General features: G+C 38.5%; 1 pseudogene; it reads right to left on the reverse strand.

Annotated features, from left to right (window-relative positions):
• Positions 1–1,734: 1,734 nt before the first annotated feature.
• Positions 1,735–5,062, reverse strand: LOC110902039 (annotated as a pseudogene).
• Between the last annotated feature and the right edge of the window lie 6,051 nt (positions 5,063–11,113).

Consider the following 11,113-nt stretch of genomic DNA (forward strand, 5'->3'; position numbering starts at 1 on the left):
AATAAAAATAAAAAAAATTACGTTTCCTAAAAAAAATACCGAAACTAAAAAATAAAAAAAGGCTACGAAATCTAAAATTTAAAACAAACACACTACTCGTCTTCGTCTTCGCCTTCGGCTCCGTCATCGTCCACCATGTTAACGTTGTTCCAAATATGTTCTACCAAATCTTGTTGAAGGTTTGCATGCGTGAAGTCGTTTGTTAGCGAGAACGAGTTTAAATCCTGTTGTGGGGGATCAACCGGGACAGTGTTCCCCCAAGGTGCATTCTCATCATACTCGTCCAAAGCGTCGGCCACTGTCCCGTACGCCAGTTGTCGAATGGCCGCAGTACACTTTTGTAACGTTGTAAACCCTTGATAATTTCGAGCATCAGGACGTTGCGTGAAAAACGGGTCTAGCCCCGCCAAATCATTGGCAATCCTTGTGAATAAGCGGCGACTCATTCGGAACCTGCGTCTAAAAATGTCGGCGTTGTAAAGTGGCTCATCCGAAAAATAATCGTTCACCAATTTGTCGTGCGCTCCTGTCGTATACAATATATAAGTACGAGTTAAAAAAAAATAAGGACAATGAAATTTTGTAATGAAAACCTTGGCGGTCTCTGTTAATGCGTATTCGTGTGGTAATAACATTTTCACCAATTTCTTCCTCTTCCTCTTCCTCTTCCTCTTCCTCTTCCTCTTTCCTCTTCGATTAAAATCTGTCCCGCCCGTAGTACAGCGTTTGCGAAAAACATCTCCTCTTCGTCATCCGAAGACGAGGGCCACCAAGGATTAGAAGCCATTGTGGGTAAAAAGATATTTTTTTTTATAAAAGTAGGGAGAAATTGGTATAAAAGTGAGAGGGTTTTGGGTTGAAAGTGGGGAAATAATATTGAAAGTGGGTGATTTTATAGAAAAAAATGAATTTTTTTTTTTTTATTGGAAAGAGCCGTTGCAACGGCTAGTTTTTTTGAAAGGAGGGTCGGCCCACCCGGCGGTGGGTGGCCGTTTGCGCTGAGAGCCGGACCAGGGGGGCGGTGTGGGGGTCCGGCGCCGGGCCAAGCCGGCCCCCATACCTTCTAGTCTAATTGGCATTCACAAAAAGGAATCCAACATCATACTCTTGCAGTCAGTACAATTAACTCATGTATCCTAATCTTCAATAAGTCTTCATTCTTATAGCTTGGTGTTTCATCCACAAAATAATACACCAAAAATCGTAAGAATCGTCTTTTGTACATGCTGATGATAAACACAATTTATAACTAGAAAACTCAAAAGAAACCTCACATTGTTGTGGTTATATGTTTACTTTCTCCTCCTATCTCCTTATACTATCATATAAAGTAAAAAAAAGGGGGTAAATTTTCTGTTTGAGTAACAAAACATATGAATGTAACCAAAAAAAAAACTTCCAATTAACTCTTTTTGCTCCCTGTTGTAAATTTTGGCAAATCTCTAGTAGAATGTTTTCCGCACAATTGATTCTGCACCATCAAATCAACTAACTTCTTAAGTGACGGTAGTTGCCCAAGTGGCGGTAGAAATATACATTTTTTACAGCCACTTATTGACTCATAATTTAACGAACGAACGAAGCATCTCCAACCCAATCTGGAAACTCTAATCCTCCATATGACACAATTTTGAGTTGTTTTAAAATATTCATTACGAGGCTTCAGCTCATTGAGGACCTCCTTTTCAAGCATTTCATTTCGTGAACCATCTAATACATCACTCTCTTCAACGTCTAGTCTAACTCGCTAAACCTCTTTTGTGAAAAGTTTGCCTCATGTGCATGTATGGTATTTTGAACTTTGTCCAACCCCACAACAATCGAAATTTTCCCACATAGATTCTTCAAGTCTTTAAGTTTGCTTATATCAAATCCGCTTTCATCTCCGATAATGATCTTGGAGAGAGTTTGTAGGCTTTTTAACTCACCAATTCCTAACGGCATCTTATTCAAAAGCGGTGTATCCCTAATGTCAAAATGCCTTAGGTTTATAAGCTTTGAGAAGTTGTTGGGCAACTTAGTTAATCTATTGCAGCCAAAAACAATCATTGTTTGTAAATTATAAAGATTACAAACATTTTCCGGTAAATATGTGATTCGAGTTCGAGACAGATTAAGACACCTCAGGTCTTAAAGTACCAATTGACTTGGGTACCTCACTTATTTGAAAATAACTCAAACATAAAACCCTTAGGTAGTGTTTGGTATGAAGGAATGAGAGGTGGAATGGAATGAATAATTACGAGGGAATGAAGAAAAGGATGTTTGGTTGGTCAATGGAATGGAATCACCCATTCCAAAAAGCATTCCATTCCCTCAAAATCATTCCTTCCACCCCCCATGCTTTTTTTCCATTCCATCCCCTCTTGCACCATTCATCAACAACACCACAACCCACCACCTTCGCCACAACCCACCACCACCACCACCACCACCACCACCACCATCACCACCTACCACCGACGCCATCGCCGCCACCCGCCACCACCTCACCCCGACAGCCACCGCCGCCGCCGCCACCCACTCGCCACCGTTATCACCCATAGTTGCGACCAACCGCCAACGCCACTCGCCGCCGCCGCCCACCACCATCGTCGACGCCACCACCGCCACCACCAACCGCCGACGCCACCAACCGCCACCTCTGCTGCCAACCACCACCAATGGCCACCTGCCGCCACCACCACTCGTCGTCGCCGCCGCACCGCCACTCGCCGCCACCACCACCACCCATCCCCGCCACCGACACCCTCCACTGCCACCTATAACCACCCATAGTCACTACCACCGACCATCACCACCACTCACCGCTGATTTTATTACTCCGTTTTCTTGCCTACCGAACAATACACAATAATAATTCATTCCATTCACACATAGTAACCAAACAAGACATGGAATGGTAATGATTCATTGCATTCCCTCGTCCATTCCATTACCTCGTCCATTCCATTCCTTCGTCCATTCCATTACTACATACCAAACAGACCCTTAGGTAGCGTTCGTTTCATGGAATGGAATGGAATGGAATTAGGAAGTTTTTCTTTGTAAAATTGATCTTGGTTGGGGGAGGGAGGAATTTGAAATCCCATGAATTTCTTTAATCAATGAAATTTGTGACTATTTCAACATTCCTTAGAAATCCTTCACTCTAATGAAGGAATGGAATGGAATGTTGAAATAGTCACAAATTTCATTGATTAAAGAAATTCATGGGATTTCAAATTCCTCCCTCCCCCAACCAAGATCAATTTTACAAAGAAAAACTTCCTAATTCCATTCCATTCCATTCCATGAAACGAACGCTACCTTAATGATGGTAACTCAGGAAGTAAGTCGACAAGAATCTTATTTGATAGGTGAAAAGTGAGCCAGATATTTTCCACTCCAACAGACGTTGCTAAGAATGTTCTCAAAGTTTTAGCACTTTTAATTCGATCAAACTTCTCATAAGCTACATAGTCCTCACGAACAAATGACATATGGCATATGACGGTACTTTCCAACGTTTTCTTTGAGATACCCTCCTCCGGCTCATTGTCAAACCTCAAAAAAAAGTCACAAGAAACAGATGTCGCCAAGTCATTTATCATGTCATGCATCACAAACAGGATGCATGCTGAAAAAATGATCTTGATAACAGCTCGTCAGAGTATTCACGACCCAAACATTATGTTTTATCGCATGGAGTTGACTATCTTGAAGTTGATTCATGCAGAGAACCTTCTGCCATCCATAATAAAACTAATTCCTCCTTGTCAAACACAAAGTCCTTGGGGAACAAGGAGCAATATGCAAACAACTAATTCAAATGTGAAGGAAGATCATGGTAGCTAAGACTAAGGGCTGGGACAATGCCAACTTCACCTTGTGATCTCCAAATCTCACTACTTAACACATTTTTCCAATACTCTTCTTTGTATTTTTTTTGTTCTCAACAATCTTCCAATTGCTATCAAAGCCAAAGGCAAGCCTTTACATTTTTTCACAATACCTTCGGCATGTGGCTTGAGTGACAAATGCGAATCAAAGTTGTTTACACCTAATGCATGTAGAGCAAATAAAGACATAGCATTGTCACGTGACAAGCTTTGTAGCTGGTTTAGATGATCGCAACCCAACTTTTTGAGCAACTGGTCTTTCCGTGTTGTTATGACGATTTTACTTCCAGGAGCACATGCATGAAACGGGCCTACCAACGTTTCCCAATCCTCATAACTTTCACACTATACATCATCTAATACCAATAGAAATCTTTTCTCCCTTAGGTGATCTCTAAGAGCTACTTTAAGCAAATTTAAATCTTCAAATTTCTTGTTTTCCTCGGACACATATTGAAAGATAACTTTGCTAATATCAAAGCTATCAAACTCATCAGAACCACAAACCCATGCCTTGAGCTCAAAGTGATCCTTGACTTGCTTTTCATCGTACAAAAGTCTAGCTAGAGTAGTTTTACCGACCCCACCCATACCAACTATGGGAATAATGCTAAAGTTTCGACCACATGATTCCCCTCCCCCCCCCCAACAACAACTTGTGGACCAATGCATTTTTCTCCGCTTGTCGTCCAACAATACTAGATGCATCAACCATAGAGGTTTGTAATCTTATGTTTTTATTTTTTGCTCTAGGTTCCTCTGTCACACTCAAACCAAGAGCAGCTTTCTCCTCAACTAGATCTTGTAGCTTGGTTGTAATATCATCTAATTTGCCATGCATGCTAGTAGTACGTGGGAAGTTTGTGCAGCAAGTTGGGATTAGCTTTCTTACCTTGCTGGTGATTGCTTCTGACTCACGGTTGAACTCACGATGCATAGCTTCGGTTGCCAAACCATCGAGTACGTCATCTATGTCATAAGCCAAATGTTGGAGATCATTCAACCACCTTTTCACAGCTTGATTGGTTATCTCCTTGTGAGAAGCATCAGTAAGCACATTTTGGATCTGGGTTAATGATCTCAGCATCAATGCCCTTGTAGCCAGCAACGGTTTTCATAGCTGCAGAGGCCATCTTCTCAAAGAGCATAGGGAGCAGGGCAGAAAGCACGAGTTTAGCCATTGGTTATGGTGAAATTTGCAGTAGTAGATGAAATGGGTTATAGTTGTTGTGAAACTATAACAGTTTATAAAATAGCTTTTGTGAGCATCAGAATGTGGAAACTAAATGTGAGTATGTTACGTAAGTGCAATGAGTCATACCAGAAATGAAGATGTAGCCGTCGATGAGAACATATGTCGAAGATAGACGGAGGAAAAGTGTGCATCCATTGGGCACTTTTCAAAACCCCAAGGACACCAAACAACACCCAATTTGATCTCCAGTTCTCCACTAAATAGCATTGGAGCTTTTCAGTTTTATGGTTGTATCAAACAACATTTTATTATGGAATAAGGATGAGGATACATCCTGATGTAGCGCGTGATACGGAAACGAAGATCAAACACGTTGATTCAATGAATACCCGTGTGTTCTTCCTCAACCCCCAAGATTCCACCCAAAAAGGCACAGAATTTGAAGTGAAAAAAAACTGATTGTGTCAAAATTCAAGTCTATCCCCAATACAAATTACATGAAAACTTATATAGAGTTTTTATGATCAACTCAATGGACATAAATTAAAACAAAACTTAATGAACACTAAATGTGGATTTATTTCATTACATAATTGAGTCGACACTTGATATTCCCGCATCATTTTTTTTCTCCCAAAAAAAAAAGTCAAACAATTATTTTATAAAACTCAAAACTATTTGTTGGAAAATTACCTTTTAAAATTGTACAAAAGTAAATTTGAGAAGCACCAAAATCTATTGTGTTTCTTAATGCCTTCGACTTCATTGCTTTGCTCATGAATTTTTTTTGCAAGCCCCCTATGCTAACAGGTTGAGTTCCAAATGTAGCCACTGGACCACCCGTTACCATAGTAGGACCATCACCCTTAACGCTATGACTTTTGAAACTTGATTCATCATCACCCATCACCGGCTCCCATGATCGTCGACTCTTTTTTGTGGTCATGTCTAATGGTGAGCACACTACTGGTACCACCCGAATCATCGTCGCATGCCCAAGAATACCATTGCTCATCCTCGTATTCATCAAAACATGGTAGAGTGTGGTACAAGCGATAATCCCTCTCACAAGCCATTTTGAGCCAGGAATTTAGCTCTGATACCAACTGATGTAGCGTGTGTTACGGAAAATGAAGATCAAACACGTTGATTCTACGAATACCCGTGTAGTTCTTCCCCAACCCCAAGATTCCACCCAAAAGGCACGGAATTTGAAGTGAAAAAAAAAACAATTATTTTATAAAACTCAAAAACTATCCCCCAATACAAATTACATGAGAATTTATATTGAGTTTTTATGATCAACTCAATGGACATAAATTAAAACAAAACTTAATGAACACTAAATATGGATTTATTTCATTACATAATTGAGCCGACACTTGATATTCCCGCATCATTCTCTCCCAATTCACTTGTGAGTGTTTTGAGTGTGAAACCCCAATTTTCGGTATTCTACGGGAATCAACGAATTTTGGAAGAATCGTTCCTGGTATTCTGAGTGAATCAACAGGTCCGATTTCGTATCTCATTTTCTAGTCTACATTAGTTGATGCGGGAATATCAGGTGGGGGAGAATGATGCGGGAATATCAAGTGTCGGCTCAATTATGTAATGAAATAAATCCACATTTAGTGTTCATTAAGTTTTGTTTTAATTTATGTCCATTAAGTTGATCATAAAAACTCAATATAAGTTCTCATGTAATTTGTATTGGGGGATAGTTTTTTAGTTTTATAAAATAACTGTTTTTTTTTCACTTCAAATTCTGTGCCTTTTGGATGGAATCTTGGGGGTTGGGGAAGAACTACACGGGTATTCGTAGAATCAACGTGTTTGATCTTCATTTTCCATAACACACTACATCAGTTGGTATCAAAGCTAAATTCCTGGCTCAAAATGGCTTGTGAGAGGGATTATCGCTTGTGCCACACTCTACCATGTTTTGATGAATACGAGGATGAGCAATGGTATTCTTGGGCATGCGACGATGATTCGGGTGGTACCAGTAGTGTGCTCACCATTAGACATGACCACAAAAAAGAGTCGACGATCATGGGAGCCGGTGATGACGAATCAAGTTTCAAAAGTCATAGCGTTAAGGGTGATGGTCCTACTATGGTAACAGGTGGTCCAACGGCTACATTTGGAACTCAACCTGTTAGAATGGGGGGCTTGCAAAAAAATTTCAGGAGCAAAGCAATGAAGTCGAAGGCATTAAGAAACACAATAGATTTTGATGCTTCTCAAATTTACTTTTGTACAATTTTAAAAGGTAATTTTCCAACAAATAGTTTTGAGGAAATTATTTTGGATGATGAAAACCATGGTATACAAAATTCTCATGCTGTAAAAATCTGGTACGAGGTTCTATTTGAAAATTTGGTTGATGGCCAGATTGTGGAGGTTGGAGAAGCTATGTCGTCAAAAGATGCCCCTCATATTGATCAAAATGAAGAAAAAGTTGTTAAACTAGATGGGTATTTTATAAAAAAAATACAATGAGGTCCATGGTTTACGACTATATGGTTATTTAGTTGGAACTATATTAATTGAGAGGGTCAAGACAATAGTGAACAAGAAATGGTCCTATGCTCCGTTCGACCCAGGTGGTACAGGTTCAGAGTCAAATGAGATAACCTGTGAAGTAGAACTACTTGGGCGGGCCTTGATAATAATCGAAAAGAATCAGATTGATGTTCCTTTCGATCTAGGTGGCTTTAGCCTGGGACAAAACTCGAGGTCGAGTTTTTCCAAAGGTGGAGAGAATGATGCGGGAATATCAAGTGTCGACTCAATTATGTAATAAAATAAATCCACATTTAGTGTTCATTAAGTTTTGTTTTAATTTATGTCCATTGAGTTGATCATAAAAACTCTATATAAGTTTTCATGTAATTTGTATTGGGGAATAGTTTTTGAGTTTTATAAAATAATTGATTTTTCACTTCAAATTTCGTGCCTTTTGGGTGGCATCATGAGGGTTAGGGAAGAACACACGGGTATTCATTGAATTAACGTGTTTGATTTTCGTTTCCGTATCACGCGCTACATCACATCCTCCAACTATCATTTAAAGAAACTATTTGATGGAATCACATTACAAATTAAAGTTTTATAGTTCTTGTAATGTAATATTTGGATTTTTCATCAATTGTTTATTAGTTTTATATATTAAAGAATTATTATATATTATATATTATGGAATAATGATAATGATATATCCTCTTCTCTACAATCATTTAAGGAAACTATTTGATGGGTCATGTTATATTTGGATTTTTCATCAATTGTTTATTAGTTTTATATATTAAAGAATTATAATATATTGATGATACCAACTAATCCTGAATTAGGATGGTATAATATTATTTTATCTTCTTCGAGCGAGCGAGAATTACAACCAATGTTACAAAAACTGGATCGGTGATTGAAACTGTTTTTTAGAATATGGGGTATGGAGCTTGGGTTGGGGCGTGGGATGGAGGAAAACGTCCAAACCACCACCCTAGGTGGGCTTGGGTTGGAGCGTGGCCCTTGGGGCTTGGGTTTGAAGTCGGGCGTGGGGTGGGCTTGAGATCCGATGTGGCGGCCTCCTATTCGCTGTCCAACGCCATGTCATAGCGGGTTTGAATTTTAAATTCCAACCGTTTGGCCAAGCCAAGCGGTCACCCCAACCCCCAACATCCCTTGTAAATGTAACCCCAAACCCCACCGGCTACCCCATCCTAAACCGTCGCTTTCAACCGCTACCCCACCGGCTACCCCAACCATAACCCACTTGATCCCACGAACCCGCTACCCCAACCCGAAGAAGATGGCCTCTTGGACCCACGAAGAAGAATTGGCTCTCGTCACAAGCGTCGTTGACGCTATGAAGGGGCGGCAACCCGGCCAAACACGATATTGGCCGGAAGCATTCGCAAGCTACCGACATAACGTCGGACACAACCGGCACAACCTCAACGCGTGCCAACATAAATGGCGCGAGCTACGGCCCAAGCTCGATCTTTTCAAGGCCTACTACGAAGCCGTTCCGAGCAGCGAGTTAAGCCACGAGGACCGGGTGGCGGTGGCGAACATTGAGTTTCGAGGCAAGAAGCGAAAGACGTTCGACAAGCTCGCCCTTTTTGAAATTTACCTAAAGCTCTAGGTTTTTTTATTTTGTAACTAGTATTAAGCCCCTGCGTTGCGGCGGTTGTTGTAAAACTGTGTCAAGTAGTATCAATGCTATACCATTATCAGCGATCACCAACACCGGAAACCTCGTAAAAACAAAATAAATAAAAACGGAAAAAAAATAAAGCCGAGCGAAAAGCAGACGTAAAATCTTTGAATTACGCACGCTCGTTGTAGAGAAATTAAATCGAAACATAAAACATAGAAAAAATAACTAAGTTAATCCAGGACCCGTGCGTTGCGACGAACGTGTCAAACGGAGAAAAATAGATGTGTTTTGACGGGTCAAACGGGAAAAATATACGAAAAATATTGAACCCCACACGCACGTTGCGGTGCGTTAACTCACAAAATTTATAACGAAACGAAAAGCTTGGTAATGATGAAAAGTATGGTGGAAAAAAATTGAAAATTAAAAAGAGTTGGGGTTAAATTGGAAAAGATGAAAAGCTTTAGATTAATAAGTAAAAAAACAAAGGGTCTAAATTGCAAAAGTATAAAAGTTTTGGGTAATATTATTAATAAGTAAAAAACAAAGTAAAACAAAGGATATTAATAATTTATTAGATATTAGATTTAGATATTTATAATATTATTAATTGGATTTATTAATATTAAAATAAAGATAAGGATCTATATATATTAGTTACTAGGTTAAAAAACCCGTGTATTACACGGGGTTTTATCAATAAATTATTAAATAGGTATTAATGAGCCGGAAAAATATACACCGCAGTTTAAAAATAATAATTAACTAAATGAAATATTCATAAATAGTTCAAAAAATAAGCGTTTTTAACATTTGACCCCCTAGAGATCAAACATAACTCAAACAAATCTATTCATAGAAAAATTAGTTTAAGTTATCACATCTACAATACATATATAAACATATGCGAAGAGCAAAATTAAGCCAGGATATAAATCGAATTAGGAATAAAAAAATGTTAATTACTTGAATATTTTCGGCTATAAGGGGGGAAGGAGCATCCTAGGTTAAGGGTGCTCGGCTTCGAAGCCGCATGCGAAACAACCCCGTCACCCCCTCATTCGGGTAGGCGAACGGCTAGGGAAGCTCGGCTACTCTTTATTGAAGGTGAAGTGGGGGGTTTGTGACCTTTTAACAATCATATAACCATTAAATTTATTGAAAAAGTTAATTTATTTATTTTAAATCACTATTCTTTAGTTTAACCCGTTTTGGACAATGATGCCCTTGGTGAGATTATGAATCTACATACGCATTTCCGACTTTGCATTGATCTTGTGACAAATATTGCAATTTAAGATCCACAGTATTTAGAAGATCCAGACGATGAATAGTTTATTTTTATATTGTATTATGTTCAATAATTTATTTATATAGTTGAATTATGTTTATTTGGTATTTATATGTTTAATTTCTTTTATGTTAGAAAAAAGTTCCAGGATACTCTAGAGTATGTGTCTCTAGTGTTTTTAGAATACTTTAAGGTAACAGTGCAAGATTTGGTATTTAATTGTTTAATTTTTTATGATTTTAGTATATTTAAGGTAGAGTATCTCACAGTGCAAGATTAGCTAGTCTTAGACTACTTTAGGCTTATACCTCTTCGCCTAATTATAAGAGAAAAAAAATACAATAGAACACGTTAGAATCATATACTAAAAACTGTTCTATTAATTAACCTAGATACAATAGAACATGTTAAAAATCACATGCTAAAACGATGCTATTGATAAATCTAGACCGATATAAATTAAATATGTGTTATTTTGTTTTTCTAATTAATTTAAATTTAAATTAATGTCACGAATTGTTTTTAGATATTTTATTTTTCAAAATAATTTAAACTAACGCCATAAATTGTTTTTAGAT

Source organism: Helianthus annuus, chromosome 13 (genome assembly GCF_002127325.2).
Source record: "Helianthus annuus cultivar XRQ/B chromosome 13, HanXRQr2.0-SUNRISE, whole genome shotgun sequence".
Classification (NCBI taxonomy): Eukaryota; Viridiplantae; Streptophyta; class Magnoliopsida; order Asterales; family Asteraceae; genus Helianthus; species Helianthus annuus.